Source organism: Macaca nemestrina, chromosome 15 (assembly GCF_043159975.1).
Source record: "Macaca nemestrina isolate mMacNem1 chromosome 15, mMacNem.hap1, whole genome shotgun sequence".
NCBI classification, from domain to species: domain Eukaryota; kingdom Metazoa; phylum Chordata; class Mammalia; order Primates; family Cercopithecidae; genus Macaca; species Macaca nemestrina.
In genome coordinates this window covers 101,210,599-101,232,548 of record NC_092139.1, presented here as the reverse complement: position 1 = coordinate 101,232,548, position 21,950 = coordinate 101,210,599, and the positions used below count along the sequence as shown (strand labels likewise).

General features: G+C 40.1%; 1 protein-coding gene and 1 long non-coding RNA gene across 9 annotated transcripts in view; both read left to right on the top strand.

Annotated features, from left to right (window-relative positions):
* LOC105493993 (LARGE xylosyl- and glucuronyltransferase 1) overlaps positions 1–21,950 on the top strand; it is a 634,501-nt gene that overhangs the window by 327,864 nt on the left and 284,687 nt on the right. The gene's annotated exons all lie outside the window — the stretch shown is intronic.
* LOC105493992 (uncharacterized) overlaps positions 1–21,950 on the top strand; it is a 37,101-nt gene that overhangs the window by 8,103 nt on the left and 7,048 nt on the right. The window contains exons 1-2 of one of the 2 annotated variants that reach the window (XR_011614101.1): positions 1–21,575; positions 21,695–21,950. The exon at positions 1–21,575 is cut by the window's left edge and continues 8,103 nt beyond it. This is a non-coding gene — a long non-coding RNA (uncharacterized lncRNA). The other variant, XR_011614100.1, reaches the window with a different exon arrangement.

Genomic DNA, 21,950 nt, shown 5'->3' with positions numbered 1-21,950 from the left:
CCAACCTAATATGCTTAACCTGCATAATCTTTTTTTATCCCTACTATTTCCTGGCGAGGAAACTGAAGCTTAGGAAAGACACTTGTTCAGATTACTCAGCAAATTCATTGTAGAACCAAAACATAAATTTTGGGTAGTCTGACTCTTGAGCAGCACTGTCCAGTGGAAATAAAATGGCAAGTCATCTGTGTGATTTTAAATTTTCCAGTAGTCACACTTTGAAAAGCAAAACAGAACCACTGCAATAAATTTTAATAATAGATCTTATTTAATTTTATTTATCCAAAGTAGTATCATTTCAACCTGTGATCAGTATTTTAAGAACTCCTGAGATATTTTACAGATTGTAAATATTAAGTCTTTGAAAACTGGTATATATATCTTGAACATCTCACTTTGGGCACGCGTATTTTAAGTGCTCAGTAACACATATGGTTGTTGATGGCTGTGGACAAGGTATGGAGCTTGGTTTCTCACACTACATGGTAATACCAGGGCAGAGGGCAGAGACAAGCTTATTATCTTGGAAGAATAAAAATCCCGCCTCAGCTTTTGCACTCTAAGAGTAGGTGTCCAGATAAAATGTCTGTAGAGTTTTGAGCAAAATAGACAGAGATCCGAGAATACCAACCAAGTTCTCTCATGTTATAAGGCAACAGAAAAAAAAATGATAGGCTGTGCAGGAACCCAGAAAATATACACCAAAACGCAAGGTGCAGTGGCTCACGCCTGTAATCCCAGCACTTTGGGAGGCTGAGGTGGGTGGATCGCTTGAGCCCAGAAGTTCAAGACCTACCTGAGCAACATGGCGAAACCCCGTCTCTACCAAGAAAATACACAGATTAGCCAGTCTTATAACCTGGTCTCTAAATAAATAGATTTAAAAATTTTTTACAAACAGAAAAAATATATATACACAAGTGTATTATTCTTGAAGAAACTATAGCTTATTTGTAAGCCACCCCAAAAAAGTGATCAAAATGAATATTCAGGAATGAAAAGGTATTGTTATAAAGGGCAGACAGTGTGTACTGAGTTACACATAGAGTGATCTGGAAATAATTGTTTTAAGTCAGTTGCAAGGCTGATTGCAAATGCCAAAAAATATTTGCCCTCAGAACATATGCAAATAATAAGCTGATCACATCCATTTTTAAAACACACTGGAGAGTATGAGTTGGGTTTAAAAGCTGTTAAATATAGGGGATTTTCTGGGGTAACATAGGTGGTATCTTTTAACTCTTCACTTTGCTCATCCTGGGAAAAAGGGTAAGAGATTTCTGCAAAGCTCAGACGTGACCCCTGATGAAATAAGTAGAATTAGATCTACCTGATTAGTGATGATTATTTCCAATGAAATAAAGCCTAAGTAAAATAGGTAAGAAGCAAAGAAGATGAGACAGAAAAACATATTCTTTAAAAAGAAATAAATAATAAACTATTAGATAGCCACATGGGAAAAAATAAATCTTGCTCCTCACTTCATACCACATACAAAAATTAACTTGAAATGAATCTTAACACTTAAATATAGGAGCTAAATCTATAGAACTTACAGAGGAAAACAAAGAAAGTTGTAGTGACTTCAAGTTAGGCAAAGGTTTCCTCCCCTCCCCGCCCCTCCCCTCCTCTCTCCCCTCCTTTGTCCCCTCCCTTCTCCTCTCCTCTTTCTTTTTTTCCTTTCTTTTCTTTCTTTCTCTGGGTCTCCCTTTTGTCACCCAGGGTGAAGTGCAGTGGCAGAATCAGCTCACTGCAGCCTCAAATTCCTGGGCTCAAGCAATCCTCCCACCTCAGCCTCTAGAGTAGCTGGGACTACAGGCACATGCTATCATCACTCCTGGCTAATTTAAAAAAAAAAAAAAAAAAAAAAAAAAAAACAGAAAAAAAAACACTTTTTTTTTTTTTTTTGAAGAGACGGGTCTTGCTATATTGCCCATGTTGACCTTGAACTCCTGGCCCAAGCAGTCCTGCTACCTCGGCCCCCCAAAGTGTTGGGGTTACAGGTATGAGCCACCATGCCTGGCAGAGAGATTTCTTAAATAAGACACAAAAAGCACAAACTAAGTAAGAAAAAAATTGATAAATTGGACTTCATCTAAGTTGAGGATTTTTGTTTTAGTAAAGACATTAATAAGGATAAGCTACATTAATAAGGATAAGCTACAGACTGAAAGAAAGAATTTTCCAAGCATCTATCTGAGGAATGATTTGTATCTGCGATATATGGAGAGGTCTTATACCAATAAGAAAATAACCCAATTTAGAAATGAGCAACATATTTTAAGAGTCATGTCAGCAGAGGAGAGATGAGGTGGCCAATAAATCCCTGAAAAATGCAAATTAATAATGACATCATTAGTCATCAGGGAAATGCAAATTAAAGACCATCCTGAGATACCACTTCACACCCACTACAATGGCTAAGATTAAAATGACTCACAATACAAAGTGTCGGTGAGAATGTGGAACAGCTGCAACTCCCTGACATCACTGATGGCTGATGGAAGTGAAAAATGGTATACCACTTCCAAAAACAGCTTGGCACCCTCTTTTTTTTTTTTTTTTTTTTTTTGAGACGGAGTCTCTCTCCGTTGCCCAGGCTGGAGTGCAGTGGCCCCATCTCGGCTCACTGCAACCTCTGCTTCCCGGGTTCAAGCGATTCTTCTGCCTCAGCCTCCCGAATAGCTGGAATTACAGGCACCCACCACCATGCCCAGCTAATTTCTGTATTTTTTAGTAGAGATGGGGTTTCACCATATTGGCCGGCTGGTCTCAAACTCCTGACCTCATGATCTGCCTGCCTCAGCCTTCCATAAACTTTACTGTGAAATGTTCCTCTTATGTAAGTGCTGGGATTACAGGCGTGAGCGACCATGCCCAGCCTTGGCAGCTTTTTGAAAAGTTAAACATATACTCACAGTATGACCTAGAGGTTCCTGTCCTAGGTGTTCAACCAAGAGAAATAAAACCTATGTCCACTGGAAAACTTGTATGTGGATATTCATGGCAGCTTTATTCGTAGGACTTCACTGTCCATCAGCTGAAGAATTGGTAAACAGCTGTGGTATATCTCAGCAATGAGAAGGAATGAAATGATGGCACATACAGCAATACCAATGAAAAGGTTTGATGCTAAGTGAAAGAAAGCCAGACCAAAAGACTACATGGTAAATGATTCCATTTGTGTGACATTCCTGAAAGCAAGACAAAGTTAATAGGAACCAGAGGGTGGTGTGGTGGGGATTACCCAGAAAGGGGCACTAGGGAATTTTTGAGGGTGATCGAATGGTTTTATAAAGTAATTGACGTGGTGGTTCTTGCAAACTGTATACATTTATTAAATTGAATTGTCCATTTAAAAGGGGCGAATTGTGACGATGTAAAATGTTTTTCTCAAAGCTAAAAAAGAATGCATAAAAATACTATTACTGAAGTAAAATCAAGCATCAGTTATTTTAATAAATGTAAATACTTTAAACTCTTCCATTACTGGAAAGCAACTTTAATTCTTGGTTAAATAGCAATATGGTGTATGTTAATTTTAGACTAACTCAAATACAATAAAATATATTTAATTAGATAAAACTAATAATTTTAAATTGATACACTTAATACCTGTTAGAGGATATAATAGCCAAGTTATTTTCCAAGTAGAAAACTTCCAGATACACAAAAAGCAAAAATTGATAGAAATATATGTTGGGAGAGCTTCTGCCACAGAAAAGTAAGATGAATCATCTTGTTAATGACAGAAATGATTTTTAAAACATAGTCTCAATAGTTACCGAACTGCCTATCTTGTGGAATGAAAATGAGTTAAGGGTTTATCAAAAAAATTACACAAATGATAGATACTATGGCACAAGAAACCTCATTAAATTCCAAACCATAAAAATTACACAGGCCCTACTCTTGACCACAGTGCAGCAGAACTACATATCAGAAACAAACTTTTAAATGGGAAATTCAAACTACTTGAAAACTAGAGGAGGGTGAAGAATTTTCCTAAATGCTATTTAATCCAAAAGGAAATAAAAACTAAAATTATAGCCTGTTTTGGTATCAGCAGAAGAGGAACATTTCACAGCAAAGTTTATGGAATGTGCCCAAAGCTGTCACTGGAGATATTTTAATAGCCTCCACTTCTTCCATTATTCAAAAACAAAAATAATGATAAATGAATCTTACATTTCATGCGGTAATTGAAATAGGAACAATGGTGTGTCCCTAAGGAAAGCAGAAGGGAAGTGGAGTTCACAGCAGAAGTCTATGAAGTAAGAAAAATAATAAACAGAAAAACAAATATTTTTCTAATATTTGTTAAACTAAACAAATATTTTCATTAATTAAAATATTATTTTTTTAATTAATTAATTTCCATATATAAAAAGATGGCAAACCTCTGGTAAATTTAATAAAACAATGGAGGAAATATTAATAAGCAAAACAATGAATATGATGGTATACAACAATATAAATTTGAAAAATGGTAATCAAAATCAACAATAGCCAACATTCACTTGTCATTTATCATGTATCAGATATAGTACTAAACATTTAGTGTTCGTTATCTCATTGAAATCTCATGACAGACCCTTGAAATTAGTGCTGTGATAATCTTTTACAGAGGAGGAACCTGAGAGTAGAGGCAACTAGACCAAGACTTCTAGCTGTGGAGTGGTGGAAACAAGAACTGAGCCCTTCAGCCTAGCCCTGGGCCCTAGCCTTTCCTCCTTACTTACTGCAGTTGAACTCTCTGTGAAATTCCATGCAGATTTATGAAAGCCTGGAGGTGTAATGTTGTGTTTGCCAGAAAGAAGATTTGCATTTATTGCGGCCAGTCACCTGAGGCAATGGCAGTCCTAATCACTTTGAATTAAATTCTACATTTGAGGTCTGTCAGATACCAGGTAGCTTGAGACCAGACAACACACCACTCTGTGATCCATCTTGAGGGCGCTAATTCTCAGGGAAGGCCTCCTGCCCCCACTTTAGTAGTCATCCAGATAAAAATCAGTGTTTTCTGTTCCTCCCTTCTGTGTGGGGGAGTTTGTGTCTAAATCACCTTTATGCTAAAAGTGTAGGATTTGGGGCCCTAACTTTATGCAAAGGTTCTCCCTCTGACTCCCCCTTAAGCCAGGCCATGGGCCTCATCTCCTAAGCAGAAGTTCAAGAGCCATTCCCCTCAAAGCAATACTGAGTTTCAGGAATTACTTATATTCTAATTTTCCAACTTGGACTTGCTTTTAATTTTTGTAGTTTTGCTTTGATGCCAACTCAAGTTTTATGCACGCACTCACACACACACACACAAACACACACGCACACATATATGTTACTTGTTAACTTTTCCAAATGTTTTCACTGTGAGGGTTTTGAGGTTATCTAGTTCACTATGTTACCTGAAATAGGGATCTCCCCTCCCCATCTTTCTTCTAGAGCTCAGTTATCATCTCAAGGAAAGTGTTCTGGGCCCGGCATTCTGTTCAAATTTGGGTTCCCTTTCTAAAGGTCATCTTTCCACCTGTTACTTTATTCTCTATGACATTGATCCTCGTGTGCTTATTTGTTAAATACCTTTGATGCATGGGTATTGGTGGATGTACGTCTCACTTGCCCACTACAGTGTGGAGCCTACGTGGATGGACCCCTCTGCTCTTCCTTCTGCTTCCCGATTCTTAGCATGTGTTTGCTCATAATTGACTCTAACCAGGTGTTTGAATGAAGAAGTCTTGGTAAGAATTTAGAGGCTGTTTCATTTAGCACAGAGGAATCCCAGTACCATTATTTTATCTGCTGTGAACATAAAAAGAGAAGGCCAATAACTTAAGTTCTGGGTATCCATGGTCTCTTGCTCAAGGAAGAATTTCCAACCTCTAGAGAATGAATAGATTTATGCAATAAAAGGCGTTAATGTGATTGAGGATTTGGGAAATGATCAAATAAGATACTACCAGATTAAAAAAATAAATTTTGTCCTGATTGAAGGCTTGAATTTAAAAACAGAAACATTAAACAAAACTTGAAGAAAAATATGAAAATGTTGGTCTAAGAGTGAGGAAGGTTTCTGTGCGCCCAAGGAAAATGGAAAAAAAAAAAAATCTTGAAAACTCCAGTAGATTTGATTAATTGCAATGGAAAATATTAAGGGAAAAATTCTGAATAAACTGAAACAAAAGTAAAGGAGAAGTGATAAATTGGAAAAATTGTACTTGAAACAGATATAACATGTAATACATAAAGGGCTGTTACAGATAAATAGGAAATACAGACCCACAGAAAAATGGGTAAAGGATAAGAATAAGGGAACTCGTGAAAAAATGCAAATGGTAAAAATATATAAATATATTCAAAGAAAGAGGAAAATATATTCAAAGAAAGAGGAAAATCTGTAAAAAATCTTACAGACATAAGATTTTATATCTGTATAGGAGTCTTTAAAAATTTATATTACTTATTAATGGCAAGTATCCATGAGGGCCAACCCTCCTTAAATTGTCTATTGTAAGTCAACATCAGAATACCCTTTTTGTGATATTTTGGCAATATCAAGATTCTTAAAAATTATATACAGATTCTGTGATGCAGAAATTCTTTGCTCCAAGGAAATAAAGGTGGAATCAAAGGATTTTCATCACGGTATTATTTCTTTGCAACAGTAAACCTTAGACACAACCTAAATCCCAACATTCGTGAAAGAGTAGACAAATTATGGTCCATCGTTGCAATAAGATAGTTGAAGCTTTTCCAAACCATTTTTAAATAACATTTTATTGATTTAATAGCAACGTTGAATGTTGTTTGAATAAATGGAAAGGGAAATACTCATGATGTAATATTAAGCTTAAAATAAAAGACACAAAACTAGTTCCCTTCAAAGTTTAAAAATGTCTATATAGTTATATAATTATTTATAAAGGCAGATCATATGACAGTGTTCAATGTTACCTCTGGGTACCAGTATTCTAGTTTTCTTGTTTTCATTGCATTTTGCAAAATTTCTGTAGTAGCAGTTTTAAAAAATATATTTTTCTCTCGACTTTGCAAGGAACAGAGGGAGAGAAGGAAAGAGATGGTAATGACTTCAAATATATAGATAATAAGAATAGAAACCTTGTTGTTCTCCCTGTTTGGGGACAGCATGGCATAGTCACAGGTATAAGGGCACAGCATACCGCGGGGTTCAGCTCACCTGCGTTATGACTTGTGACTGTCATGGGTGTCATTGTTTCTGTAAGAAGGGCTTGCAAGGGATAATCCGGGTAGAAGAGCACCCACAAACTTATAGAGGCTTTGTGCGCATTCGAGCGCCCGCCCTTTTTACTTAGATCATTTTGGAGGTGTCTTTTGGGAACACGTGAAGAGTAACATCAGGTTTTCCAAGCCAGCTGGTTTCCCCGTGCTCCTTAAAAAAAAATGAAAACTCAACTGGCAGGCCATCCATCTTAATCCTGAAGGAACTGGGACCTTCCCCACGTACTTACTAGGTGACTCAGAAAATCCTAACGTGATCCAACCCAAACTCCAAACAGACTAACTTAGAAGTCACAGATGAAAAAGAAAGAGTGGGCCGGGTACTGGGCCTCATGCCTGTAATCCCAGCACTTTGGGAGGCCGAGGTGGGTGGATCATTTGAGGTTAGGAGTTGGAGACCAGCCTGGCCAACATGGTGAAACCCCATCTCTACTAGAAATACAAAAACTATCCGGGCATGGTGACCGTGAAGGAACCTAATGGGGAGAGGTCACGAAAGACTCACTTTACATCCTTTTGTGTGGCTACAGTGTTTCCTACCATTATTACCTATGTGGTCAGTTTCCTGATCTTTTATGTTGTGATCTTATGTGTAACCTGAGTAAAGTGTCTTAAACAATGTGCTAGTTTTGTCTCAAATATCAAGAAACCCATAGATTGGCAGTTCCAAGGGTAGTGGTTGTGATTGTGGGAATTTTCATGGGCTTTTCATGGTCAAGGGGTGAGAATAAATTCAGAGGTCTGCTGTTTACAGGACTGGAGATAGGAAGAAGGAAGGCAGTCTTATTCTCATATGCACTCTCTCTCTCATTACCAGAGAGGGAATCTTCTCCCCTAGATTTCCTAGGAGACTTCACTTCAGGTACATTGGCCAAGTTGGTGTCTCAGGCCCGTGACCTGTCTTCAGGGAAGATTCAGAAAGTGATTATTCTTTGTGTCTTTGCCTGTGTGTGTGTTTCTATGTGTGTCTCAGTGTGTGTGTCTGTGTGTTTTCAGCCTTCTCAGCAGGGAATCTGAAGTGTAGCTCTCTGGATAGGCAACCAAAAGAATCTCCCCCGTTTCTTTTGTAGATTTGTTGTGAGAAGAAAATGCTTATCTCGGGAGCAGGAATAATTAATATATATAAATGAGTTTCTCCTCTCACACTCCTTTTTGTGTGGTTTTTTGTTGTTACTGTTTTGTTGTTGTTTGTTTGTTTGCTTTTTCCTTGAGACGGAGTCTTGCTGTGTCGCCCAGGCTGGAGTGCAGTGGTGCGATCTCGGCTCACTGCAACCTCCACCTCCCAGATTCAAGCAATTCTCGTGCCTCAGCCTCTGGAGTAGCTGGGATTACAGGCGCGCATCACGACGCCCGGCTAATTTTTGTATTGTTAGTAGAGACAGGGTTTCACCATGTTGGCCAGGCTGGTCTCAAACTCTCGACCTCAGGTGATCCGCCAGCCTCGGCCTCCCAAAGTGCTGGGATTACAGGCATGAACCAATGCACCTAGCCCACTTTCTCTTTTTCATCTGCGACTTCTAAGCCAGTTTGGAGTTTAGGTTGGATAACGTTAGGATTTTCCGAAACACCTAGTACATACGTGGGGAAGTTCCCACTTCCTTCAAGATTCAGATGGATGGACTGCCAGCCGAATTTTCATTTTTTTCCCTAACGCAGGGAAACCAGCTGGCTTGGAAAACCCGACGCTAACTCTATTTAACAGGTAGCTGAATTCTCATCTGATTAGGAGGAAGCAACTCAGGTCTGTACCTTGACACAAATCAGTCAGTGGATGAGGATTTGCCGAATGCACACTGTTCCAGAATTCAGGTGAGGAAAAGCTCATGTCTTCTCCAAGAATTTAGTGAAAACTAATGAAATAGGGAAGAGTGTAATGCAAATCAGTTACCAGCTGGATAGTCACGAATGACTTCACAGGGAAAGGGGGATCCTGAGCCGAGCCTTGGGGGCCACTGTGATTTCCAGGACTGGAGCAGAAGTATGGTGTTCCCCATGCTAGATACATCATTATCAAGAACACAGAAGATTTAAGGAGGAGGTGAAGAGGAGGCGTAAGAGCATTTTATCTTGCTCTTTGAGTTAATGACAGGCTTTTGTTGCCCAAAGAAGAGAATACCTTTTCCCAAGCAAAACTCTTTTACCTGCTTATTATCTGCTCAGCTTCGCTATAAAAGTTAATACTCTTATCATTAAACTTTTTCTCTTAGAAAAGAAAGCAATGCATTTCTTTTCTCTGCCTGACACTTCCTTCCCTTTTTCGCTTATGAATGGCATACTTTTTTGAGAATTGAGGAAACTAGTAAACCAGATCTCTAAAACTAACATCCAGGACTGGTCAGGATGCCCATAGCGGGGAAAGCTGGGCCAATTTTTATCTCTTGAGGTTTCAGTATCAGTATAGTCAGTATGTCCACGTTTTGATTAAAAGAAAGCAAATAAATGGAATGCCTATTATATGTGTCTTGGAAAGTGCTAAAGGAGTTTCCAAGGTAAAAATAGTAAATATCTATCACAAAGGGTGTTCTTATGGGGGAGACACATGTGTACTCAAGTTCTTTACTGAAGGGGTAAACAAGGCAAGGGAAGCACACTTCGTACTGGATAGGTGGGGACCCAACTGTCCTCATAGTTGGAAAATTGAACTTTTATTTCACAGTGTACAGAATCCATTTTAAAGTCAATGTCCCTGACCCATTCAGTGGGTTCAGGGGCAGAAGATGGAGCTGAATGGGATAGGCATTGTTAAATTTCCTTCCGAGGTTCTCATTTTCTTATTTATCAGGTAACTTGCAACAGGCTGCCTGCTGTATACCTTGTGAGGCATTGATTACTACTAAGTCCAAAACCCTGACCTTAAAGGTTTTCAAGTCCGGTGACCTGGTGACAGTATGGATCCTGAGGGTAGGAATCTTCTTGGTGGATGAGTAGAAAATCAAGAGATAAAATTGATATATTTTCTCCAGACTTAATATTTTGCCCTGTGATGATTCTCAAAAAGCAGGGGTTTTGGTGGAAAAGTACTTCCATGCACTGTCTTCATCCTGTGGAGGTGACTGCATTGAGAGGCAGATTCATTTTTATAGCTGACTTGACAGGGAGGGTTTGATGTGGTGGCTGTGACAGAAAGGTAGATCTGAGATGTGGGGGAGAGGGATTGTGTGTAGCTCCTAGAATTCTGGAACAAGCTGATGGAGAAAATTGAGGAAGGATTGAGCTTTAGCAGGAAGAACAGAAGTCCTATTTGTCATCTAGACAGGCTATAATATATGTGACCAGAGCTGTCCAAAGTAGACACGTGCTCATACTTAATATGGTTTGTTTCCTCTGAACAATGACATAGTACAGTATCAGCAGGGGGCACAAATGCCCATTCTTTAAGCATCCTGCAATGAGGTATTCCTGGTTGAAAGCAGAGCCAGGTACAGCTTGGAGCTACTATCTAGCAGAAGGAATTCACTCTCCTCTTCTTTTTGTACAAGACAAGCATGAGGGTGCTCTTGACCTAGTGAAGTTACCATTTGGGGCTCAGATGCTGAGAGTCTGAACTTTGGTGGAAGTATTTAGGGGAATGCCAGGTAACATGAGCTGTCCAGCACCTGGAGCTTGGAGACCTTGGTTCAGTGTGAAGTTGGGTTTAGGATGAGGCATACCTGCTGGGTGGACAAAGTGCCTAGGTAGGGTGGAAAGGCGTAATCCCTCTTGTTAAGAGAATGGCAGCCAATGGCTAGTTCATTGCCTCCAGCCAAGAGAGATGTCCCTGAGTCAGTCATTGGACAATCTAGCTTATCTAAACTTTATATTCTCTCATGTGTAAGTCTCATTCAATTCTCTTATATGTAGGAGTTAAAGAGTTGTCATTTTTCTTTCTTTAAGTAAGGATTCTGAGGACTTCAAACGCATCTTTTTTCCTCTTTCAAGGTCTTTCTTACCTCCAGATAATGCAGTATTTTCCATTAGGTCAAAACTTGGACAAAATGTGTACTCTCATGTACCAGGACACGGACTCTTCATCCACATCCATTTTGTTCTGAGTTTCAGCTGGTACTTTTGAGCAAGGTGCCTCGACCTTAGCACTCATGATGTTCTGGGCCAGATAGCTTTTTGTTGTGGGGGCCGTCCTGTCTGAGGATGTTGTGTGTCGTCCCTTGCCTCTGCCCCCCAGATCCAGTAGCACCCCAGTGCCCAAGTCATGACAACCAAAAGTATCTCCAAGTATTGCCAAGTGTCCCTTGGGGGCAAAATTGCCCTTCATATTAGAAACTGACACAATTGGGGTGACTCCGCGGCCTAGGCAGGTGCTGACTGTGAAGGTGATGGGATAGAAAATGGAAGCCCTCAAGTCAGAGGCCAGTCCAATGGATTTGTGTCGTTTTATTCCTAACCATGTGAAGCATTAAGATGTTGCCATCACCTGGTGACCCCATGGTGATGTCCATTCATTACTCTCTTTCCTCATTTGGGACACTGATGGGTCAAATTCTTTTTTTCTTTTTTTTTTTTTTTTTTTTGTGAGACAGTCTTACTCTGTCACCCAGGCTGGACTACAGTGGCATAATCTCGGCTCACTGCAACCTCTGCCTCACGGGTTCAAGCAACTCTCCTGCCTCAGCCTCCTGAGTAGCTGGGATTACAACACGCACCACCATACCCGGCTAATTTTGTATTTTTAGTAGAGATGGGGTTTCACCATACTGGTCAGGCTGGTCTCGAACTCTTGATCTCATGATCTGCCTGCCTCGGCCTCCCAAAGTGCTGGGATGACAGGTGTGAGCCACTGTGCCCAGCCAGATTCTCCCTGTCTTCTAACTGAAGCATGGAAAACAAGCCATGTAAACAAAATAACTTTATTTCTAAACAAAGCTAACTTTGGATAGGAAACTTGGAAACATTTCAAGTTTTCATCCCTGGTTGTACCATTTCACCAAGCTGATTTTAGGAAAAGGTGCACAAAGGTATCAAAATGTGAATTTTCTTGCCGAGAACGATAGATGATATTTCACAGTCTCTTAATTCCATCTGTTTCCCATGATAAAGTTCCAGCATTAGGTGCTGGTGTTAGAAGGGCCCTCGACATTTTAACAGTGATTTTCCTGAAGGTCAGAAGGGGCAAACTGTAACTCTCCCACTTACTAGCTGTGCAATTTGAGACAATGATGTTTTTAAGTCTCAGTTTCCTACGTGTAAAATAGAGATATGAATCCCTTACTTGCTTAATTCACAGACTTATTTCAAGCATCCAATGAAATGATAGATGGAAAAATTTTTTGTAAATGAGAAAATGCTGCACATGCATTCTTATTATTACTATTACCATCATCATTGTTCCTATTACCATTTTTGAAAGATGGACATCTTACAAACTGACCGGTTATGTATCGTTTTGTATCGTCAACTCCCTTGGCTAAAAACCCATCTAACTAGAATATTTTCATTGGATTTAACCACTCAGCCAGGCTGAATTCAAGAACCCCAGTGGGTTTGAAATCTGCTCACTACTGGCTAAATAACATGTTTGAAGAGAAAATAGCAAGCAATGATCAACATCTTATTCAGAGGCATAATAGCACTGCTGAAACTCCCCTTTCTCATCCCCTGTTATTATTAATATGCTGCTATTACTTAATGTACATTGTGTTCCAGAGTGTGTGTGTTGCCTTTACACTGTATATATACATAAGTCCCACCCTCCAAAACCAGCCATCATAAAGAAGGAGAGAAAATCACAACTGATGACATGTGGTAAAGGACTAGCAACTCGAGCTCACTCACTGTGATCAGGCCTTTATTCCACCTGTCACATAATGAAATATTTCTTCCTTCTTGATTCAGAATGAAGCAGCAGCTCGATTCTGTCAGGTCCTCTGCTGGGTATTTTCCTGTACATCATCCCATTTTCATGTTGACAGAGCAATAGGTGGCCTTGTGTCTGCTTTTTTTTTTCCCCCTTCTTTTTGTGATGGAGTTTCACTCTCGTTGCCTAGGCTGGAGTGCAGTGGTGCGGTCTTGACTCACTGCAACCTTCACCACCCGGGTTCAAGCGATTTTCCTGCCTCAGCCTCCCGAGTAGCTGGATTAGAGGCATGCACCACCATGCCCGGCTAAGTTTGTATTTTTAGTTGAGATGCGGTTTCTCCATGTTGGTCAGGCTGGTCTCAAACTCCCGACCTCAGGTGATCTGTCCGCCTCAGCCTCCCAAAGTACTAGGATTACAGGCGTGAGCTACTGTGCCTGGCCGCCTTGTGTCTGCTTTGCAGATGTAGAACCTGAAATTCAGAGAAGGGAATTGACCACACTCCAGCTTGTATTCAGGACAGTGCTCGTGCCATCATTCCATGTTGCTTCTAGATCAAGGATGCTTAAATATTCCCAGGAGATTAAAAAATATGTATACTATGTAGGAACTCAGCAATGTCTGTGCAAACAGAAAATAAAGTTACAGAGCTGTGCTTTTAAGTTGGGTGTTGATCTTCTCCAGTTAGAATTAATTAATTGGCTCACTTCCCAATTGTTGTGTGTCTCAGACTTGACTGCACATAAGAATCACTTGGAACTGTTGGAAACACAAAACAACACGCCGAAAACAATGCTAGGGGCCACTCTGGATGACACTTTAGCATGGCTTGTGATCCAAACCCAAACAAGCAGCAATGCCAGGCCCTACCACTAGATGTCGTAGTTTAGTTTTTCTGGGGCAGGCCCAGTAGTGTGGGCCCGTGTGATTCCAAAGTGTAGCCAGCCCTGGGCCGGGACTGCAGCAGGTCTTTGTCAGTATCCTGAAGGAGGACACCCAGGCTCCGCTTGGCTCCTGCTCAGGACCCTGCATAATGTGCAAATGTTAGTTTTAGAAGGCTGAGACTTTCCCTGGCACACTGTATTAGTCCGTTTTCACGGTACTGATAATACCCGAGACTGGGCAATTTACAAAAGAAAGAGATTTAACTGGACTTAAAATTCCCTGTGACTGGGGAAGCCTCGCAATCCTGGTGGAAGGCAAGGAGGAGCAAGTCCCATCTTACACGGATGGCAGCCGGCAAAGAGAGAGCTTGTGCAGGGGAACTCCTCTTTTTAAAACCATCAGATCTCATGAGACTTACTCACTGTCACAAGAACAGCACGGGAAAGACTTGCCCCCATGATTCAATTACCTCCCCCAGGTCCCTCCCGCAACACCTGGGATTTCAAGATGAGATTTGGGTGGGGACACAGCCAAACCATATCACACACTCTTTGGATAGTAAAGTACAGAAGTTAAAAATCCGTTATAATAATCTTCCTGGGTCTGGACGTATGTTTCCAAGCATCCCTTTCTGCTTTGTATTTTGGTGTTAACAGTTGTCTCAGTTGAGTGTTACTGGCCACTTGCAGTCCTTGGAGAAACATTTGTACTGAGAAGGTATATGACTCTATTATAACTACATTGGAATGTTTGTTTATGCTAAAAGTATGAGCTCAATCTAGTAGTCACCTTCGTCTTTCCTGATTTTACTTCCCGTTTCTGAGTACAATTAATTTTGCTATGTTCTGAGAATGTTGATAAGAATTTCAGATTTCACTGTGTAATCATCATGTGAGTATCATATTTGAATCAGTTTCCAAAAACAATTAAGGTTTTTGGAAAGAGGCAAATCTGATTTTTAATCCCAGCTTCTATAATTCATTGTAATTGGGTGATTTCCTTGATGTCTACATCACACATAGTAATAAAGGTTATTGTGTGAATTAAAAGATACTTGTAAATTGCTTTATTATACTGTTACATAGTAAGCATTCAACAAATGTTATTGTTATTATAAACATAATAATATTCTCTCCCATTTAATGGTGATCTTCTAAGAAAGAGGCACATTTTTCATTTACTCCTCTTTCCTTAGGATCTAGTACAGAATTTGGCACACACAATGAATGTTTAGATAAATGAGTCACTTTTGGAATTAGGTGATTTTTTTTAAAGGGGATTTAGAGCATTAGGAATTCCTTTGATCAGTAGCCAAATCCCCAAGTGGAAGTAAAAGCATAATGGAATTACCTTGTACCATGTACCGTCTTCTATAGTACCTTCTAAGGGTGACATTTTTCCCTTCTGCATTCTCATGTATGATAAATTCTAAATCTAGACAGGTTAGACAGCCATCCTCACAATCTGGTTGCCTTGACAACCATCATATTAAACAGTAAGGGCCTGTTGTTGGGGGGTGAATGTCAACATTACCACCGTCTAAATCTTCTGAAGCAGGGCTTCAAGGTCAAGGTTAAACATATTCAAAATTGCAATAAGACCTTTGGTTAATGTTCGTTAGATGTATTACAAGAGCTGAGTGAAGCCATCATCTTTTCAGGGTGACCAGTGAAGAGACTCATTTTGGCTGTCAGCCAGAAGAAATTCGGACTGCCATTGACAAGGTTTTCCTTTCACTACACCAAGAGACTTTTGCCTTCTATGTGTGGTGAAAGAAAACCCAACCAGAAATTAATAAAGGGACACCTCTGGGTCATCCTCCTCAACTCTTTTTGCCTGCATGTAAGCTGCTGCCCGTGTGTTTAAATTCACATGCAAGGTAGATCTCCACAGCTGGCAACAGAGATTGTCACAGGCAAGGATGTCACCTACAAAGTGCTAAAGAGCCCTCTAAAAATGAAAAGCAAAATGCCTCATTAATACTGAGCAGTGTGGGGCTTCTTTAATTGCAGCCTATGTGGCTGCCCTTTTTAGATGGCTCCATGGGAAGGCAGAGGTAAGAGTGGAAGGAGGAACGGTTGTGATAGCGAGAGAAATTGCCCCCCAAATATCCGGATGAACTTGACAACAGAGAAGTGTGTTTTCTGATTCAGCTGCCTTCTGATTCAATTCAGAAAGGCAGGAAAGAACTGTTGGATTCAGCAGAGGCTAAGATCAGGGAGCAGGTTTTTGAGATGTGTGTGTGTGCACTTTTGCGTACTTCTCTGTTTTGTGACTATTTTAATGTTGTATGATCCTGGAGGGCAGTGTTTCTTAATCTCTTTTTAAACAATATCACTCCCCTCTCCTGTGTGCCTTTTTATACTTTTTATTTCCCTGATTAAACCTCTAACATAAGATTTTAATACCAAACCATTGGAATATCTGATTTTTTTTTTGATCCCCACAAGAACCAACTTTTGTATCTGTTAAGAATGCATGCAATAGAATAAATTTATGGTAACAGAAACGAAGTCTTTTTTTCCGCTTGCATTTAATAGCAGAATGATTATCTCTCTTCTTAGCACTTCGAATGGGAATTAAATATAACTAAATACACCACACATATATGGTCACCTATATATATCTGTGGGTTCTGTATTCTTGGATTCAACCAACCAAGACTTGACAGTATTCAGGGGAAAAGAATAGATGGGTACACCTGAACTGAACATGTATAGATATTTATTTTCTTTTCAGTATTCTCTAAACAATACTGTATAACAGTCATTTGCATAGCATTTACATTGCATTAGGTATTAATAAGCAATCTAGAATGACAAAGTATATGGGAGGATATACCTAGGCTATATGCAAATACTACACTATTTTATATCAGGGCATTTGTGCACCTGAGGATTTTGGTATCCTTGAGGGTGCTGGAACCAATCCCCCACAAATAGGGTATGTATACACACACACGTATGTATCCATATGCATACATATGACTTTAAGTTACCGTCAGGGTCCAGTTTAACCAATGTATCTTCTCTGTAGGCCACACTCTTGTACCTAGGTCACTGGTGATATACGTACATATGAGCATATTCACATACATATAAAGACTGCAGATAGACAAGTTATGGCATATGCTGATAAAGCACCATGTCATCTAACTTAAAACTAGAACAATAGCACCAAAGCCACCTGGATATCTTCACTATCCCATGCCCCAGCCTCCCTCACTCCCACTTGCTCTCAGGGTAAACCACTACCGTGACAGCTGTGATCATCCTTTTTGAAACTTATTTTGGAATAAAATAAATAAATATTATATATATATTTTAAAAATAAAATAAATAGTATAACAAGTATTATTTGTTATAATAATTTCAAAAACTGCTGTTATTTCCTCAAAGCAATCATCTGGCACAGAACTTTACACTTAAAAGTCTCTGAAGTGTTTGTTGATTAAGTGAATGAGTGAATGAATGATGAATGAATGAAGCAGGTCCGTCCATCAGTATGTCCCCATCAGAAGCAATGGTTCTCAATAAGTGGTGTTTGTATAAATGCATTGTTTTGCTTTTTCAAAACTATTCATTGAGTGCCTTCTATGTGTCAGACACTGTGCTAAGTCTGCATACATAAATACATACTGTGCACTGTAATAAGAAGAATTGCAGCTTCTAAAAATATTAAGATCAGGCTACGCAGGAGCTAATGCAGTTTTCTCCTCAGTGCATTGAAAAATCTATTAGTTAAGAAGGCAGCTATATTTCAGGAAATTAAACCACTGTAACAGTCCAGTTCACAAATCAGAACTCCCAGTGTTTTGAAATGCTCCATTTCATAACATAAAGTACTGAGGGATGTTCAGGCAATCTGTAAATGCTCCAGTGACCAATCCCCTCAAGCTTCGCAAAGCTAAATAGAGGATGCTTCTTGCTGGGCGATAAGAGAGGAAGGGGTTTTGTGCCACCAGTAGAAGGAGGGATGTGTCTGTAGATCCACGATCACATTCCCCTTGGTTCACTTCGCCTTTGTCGTCATTCTGGAATGACTTATGTTTGCAGAAGATCATTTCTTAGTAGACCTCTGAATAATGAGCATCTTTAGGTGCAAGCCAGCTAATCTTATTTTGGGCTAGGGTTGTATGTCTGAATAAATGTTCATTGATGCTTACTGGAGATTGCTGTCACCTGCAAAGACCAGCTTTGAGGCTCTCACAACATTTTCCTGTAAGTCGCTAATGTAAGAAGACATGAAATATGTAATTCAGTTCTCCTGTTGATGCTGGTTACGAAGAATTTTGCTGTAGCTGACCTAGAGCTGCTTGTATTGAAATAGGACTTCTAAATGGAAAGAGAAGTACAGCCAGGAAGCCTTCCCGACCTCACTGTCATTAACTACCTATGAGGCATAGAGATAGCTAAAGAACTCCTGACCTTACATCAACACTTTCTTTTATTAATATGTGAGAAAGGTCTACTCTCCCTATAAATCCAACAAAGTATCAGTTTCAGATGGGGCACTTAAGCTTGGGGCTCTCTTATGACTTGTTTCTGAACAATAAGTTGGTTGTTGATCCAGTGCAAATGATTCAGCCAAGAAGACCTTGAGAAATAGCATTTTCTGTGTCTCCTAACTTGGTGTTTCTTAGAGTGTAATCTATGGAGACTTGCTTTTGAGTCACCCGGGGTGCTGGTTTTAAAATACGGATTTCTAGGCCCTTCCACAGATCTAAGGAATCATAACCTCTCAGTAGGATCCTGGGAATCTGCATTTTCACCAGGCTTCCTCCAAGGTTCTGATGCCTCTCAGCTGCCTTCTGTTAATCCTTCCTCCATAAATCATTAGAGTATATTCCAAAAATACAGATGAGATCACATCTCTTAGCTAATGAAACCCGTTTTGTTTTTCCCACTGTCTCTGGGATATTATCCAGTGCTCTTTTGCACGGCATATGGTCCTGGTCTTCTCCAACATTTGATCCTGTCCTGCCTTTCCATATCCATCTCTATCATTTTCAGCTGTAAGTTTTTTCATTAAGTGTATCAGACTATAGTTATTATGTTATACACAAACACACACACACACAATCGTTTATTTATCTGTGCCTTCATTGTCCTATCATCCTTTTCTCCCAATATTTGAGAATCTCAATTTTCAACTCATTTTTCAAGACCAAATTTAAGGTTTATTTCCTCCAGACATCTCTATCTGATTGTTGTCCCTCCTTTATCACTCCCCTTTAATTGACCTTCTACTGGACCACTGCTATACATATCTCAACCAACCAAGGGCTGAAAACACTTGAAAAAAAAAATCAGATGGTTGCATCTATATTGAACATGTATAGACTTTCTTGTCATTCCCAAAACAATACAACTGTTTACGTAATTTTTACACTGTATTAGATGTTAGAAGTAACCTAGAGATGATTTAAAATATACAGGAGGTTGCGTGTAGATTATATGCAATATGGCACCATTTTATATCAAGACTTGAGCATCTTTGGATTTTGATATCCAAGAGGGGTCCTGTAACCGGTACCCCACAGACTCCGAGGATGGCTGTACTTGGAATTTATCACAGTGCAGTTTCATACCATTTTATAATTAGAGATGTGGTAGCCAGTTTCCAAGATGGCACCCAGTAATTCCCACCTCCTAGCATTCATTCACTCCCATGTCTAGTCCCTTCCCACATTGCATAAACTTACCTGTATAACCAGTAAGACATTGCAGGAATGATACCATGTTCCTTCTGAGGCCAAGTCTTCAAAATAACCTTCCTTCCACCTTGCTGTCTTTGGGACCTCACTTTGGGGAAAACCAGCCAGCATGTGGTAAAGACTCTCAAGCAGCCTTCTGGAGTGGTCCATGTAGCAAAAACCTGAGCCTTCTTATTGACAGCTGGCATCACCTGCCAGGCACGTATGTGGGAGCCAGCATAGAATTAGATCTTACATCCCAGAGCGAGTATTCTCTGCAACCTTATGAGGAATCCTAAGAACCACCCCCAGCGAATACACTCTCAGATTCCTGACACAGGGAAACCATTTGAGTTTATAACTGTTGCTGTTTTAAGCTGCTGCATTTTGAGGTAACTTGTTGTGCAGTCCTGGATACTGAATATCCGCTAGACCACAGACTCCTTGAGAACATCAGCCATGTTTCCTTCATCATGGACCCTGGTCCCTCATCCTCCTCAGTACCTGCCCCATATTAAGGTGTTCCATAAATGTCCCATTAAATGATCTCAACTGAGCTAAACTGGAGTTTCTCTGTGCTGCCAAGGATGAATACTCAGAAATGCAGATGACTTTTTGTTTGTTTGTTTTGAGATGGAGTCTTGCTTTTTGCCCAGGCTGGAGTGCAGTGGCTCGATCTCAGCTCACCACAACCTCCACTTCCTGGGTTCAAGTGATTCTCCTGCCTCAGCCTCCCGAGTAGCTGGGATTACAGGCATCTGCCACCACACCTAGCTAATTTTTGTGTTTTTAGTAGAGATGGGGTTTCACCATGTTGACCAGGCTGGTCTTGAACTCCTGACCTCAGGTGATCTGTCTGCCTCGGCCTCCCAAAGTGCTGGGATTACAGGTGTGCGACAGCAGATGCCTTTAATAGAGGTGAATATTGTCTTTTGCTCTTATTATCATCAGTCATAATATTAACAGTTAACAATAGCCATTGCTTATATATAGCACCAGATTCACAATCCCATGGAATATGTGCTGTAAGTAGCCCCATTTTACAGATGAAAACTGAGGTACATAGAGGTTTAACTGCTTGCCCAGAATGACCCAGACAGTGAATGATGGTGCCAGTATTCAAACCCAGACAGTCTCCAGAGTATGTGTTGTTAACCATTTTATTTTATTTTATTTTATTTTTTATTTTATTTTATTTCTATTTATTTATTTATTTTGAGACAAAGTCTCACTCTGTCACCCAGGCTGGAGTGCGGTGTTGCAATCTCAGCTCACTGCAGCCTCCACCTCCTGGGCTCAAGTGATTCTCCTGCCTCAGCCTCCCAAGTAGCTGGGATTACAGACAGCCGCCACCATGCCCAGCTAATTTTTGCATTTTTAGTAGAGATGGGGTTGTACCATGTTGGCCAGGCTGGTCTTGAACTCCTGACCTCAAGTGATCCACGCACCTTGGCCTCCCAGAGTGCTGGGATTAATGGCATGTGTCGTGAACCATTTTGAACACTCATATTGAGCCCTTATATGGCAAGCATTGTGCTAGGCACCATGATTCTGCTACCTCATTTAATGCTTTTTCAAACCTCATGCAGTGTGTATTGTTTTCTCTGTTTTATGGGTGGGGAGATTGAGACTTAGGTGAGTTTGCCAGGCTGGTTATGGTAGAGTCAGGATTCAGAATTGGGCCAGACAGACTCCAAAGCTCATGCTCATTTCACGATCTTCTTCCAAGGCATCCGCCAGTGTTTCTGTCCCAGCATCTTAAGCCCCACCCCACTTCTATTTCTTAACAATTATACTCTGAACATATAGGTTGGTTGCCAAGACAACCACTCAGAAACAACATGAAAGGCAAATGACTTTTCAAACATTCTGCAGCTGGGATGACTTCTTTTTTTAATTTTTTAAAATATGTCAAGGTGATTTGCAATCCACAGCAAAATGTTAATATGGGTAAGCAATCTGTTTTGAGCAAAAAATATTTCCAGTATGGTAGAGGGGAGCTTACAGATTACAAATATAGTAACACATTAGGAAGGAAGCAGGATATTCTACTATTACCCTTTTTACAGGTGAGAAAATTAAGACCTGGAGAGATTTGGAAGCCAGGAATGCCCAGCTCTAAAGACATTGTACCTAATTATCTGAAAAACTGCTTGGAGAATGAAAATTTGTCTGGATGGAGGCAGAGGCTCAGTCCTGACCCTACAGTAAATCAGAAGAGTGAAGAGCACATCTGAATAGGCCAGGGCCAGTGGGAAAAGAGGGGAAGAGAGAAACACATCATTTCAGAGTAGAGTATCTAGGACTGGAGGACTGAAAGTTGAG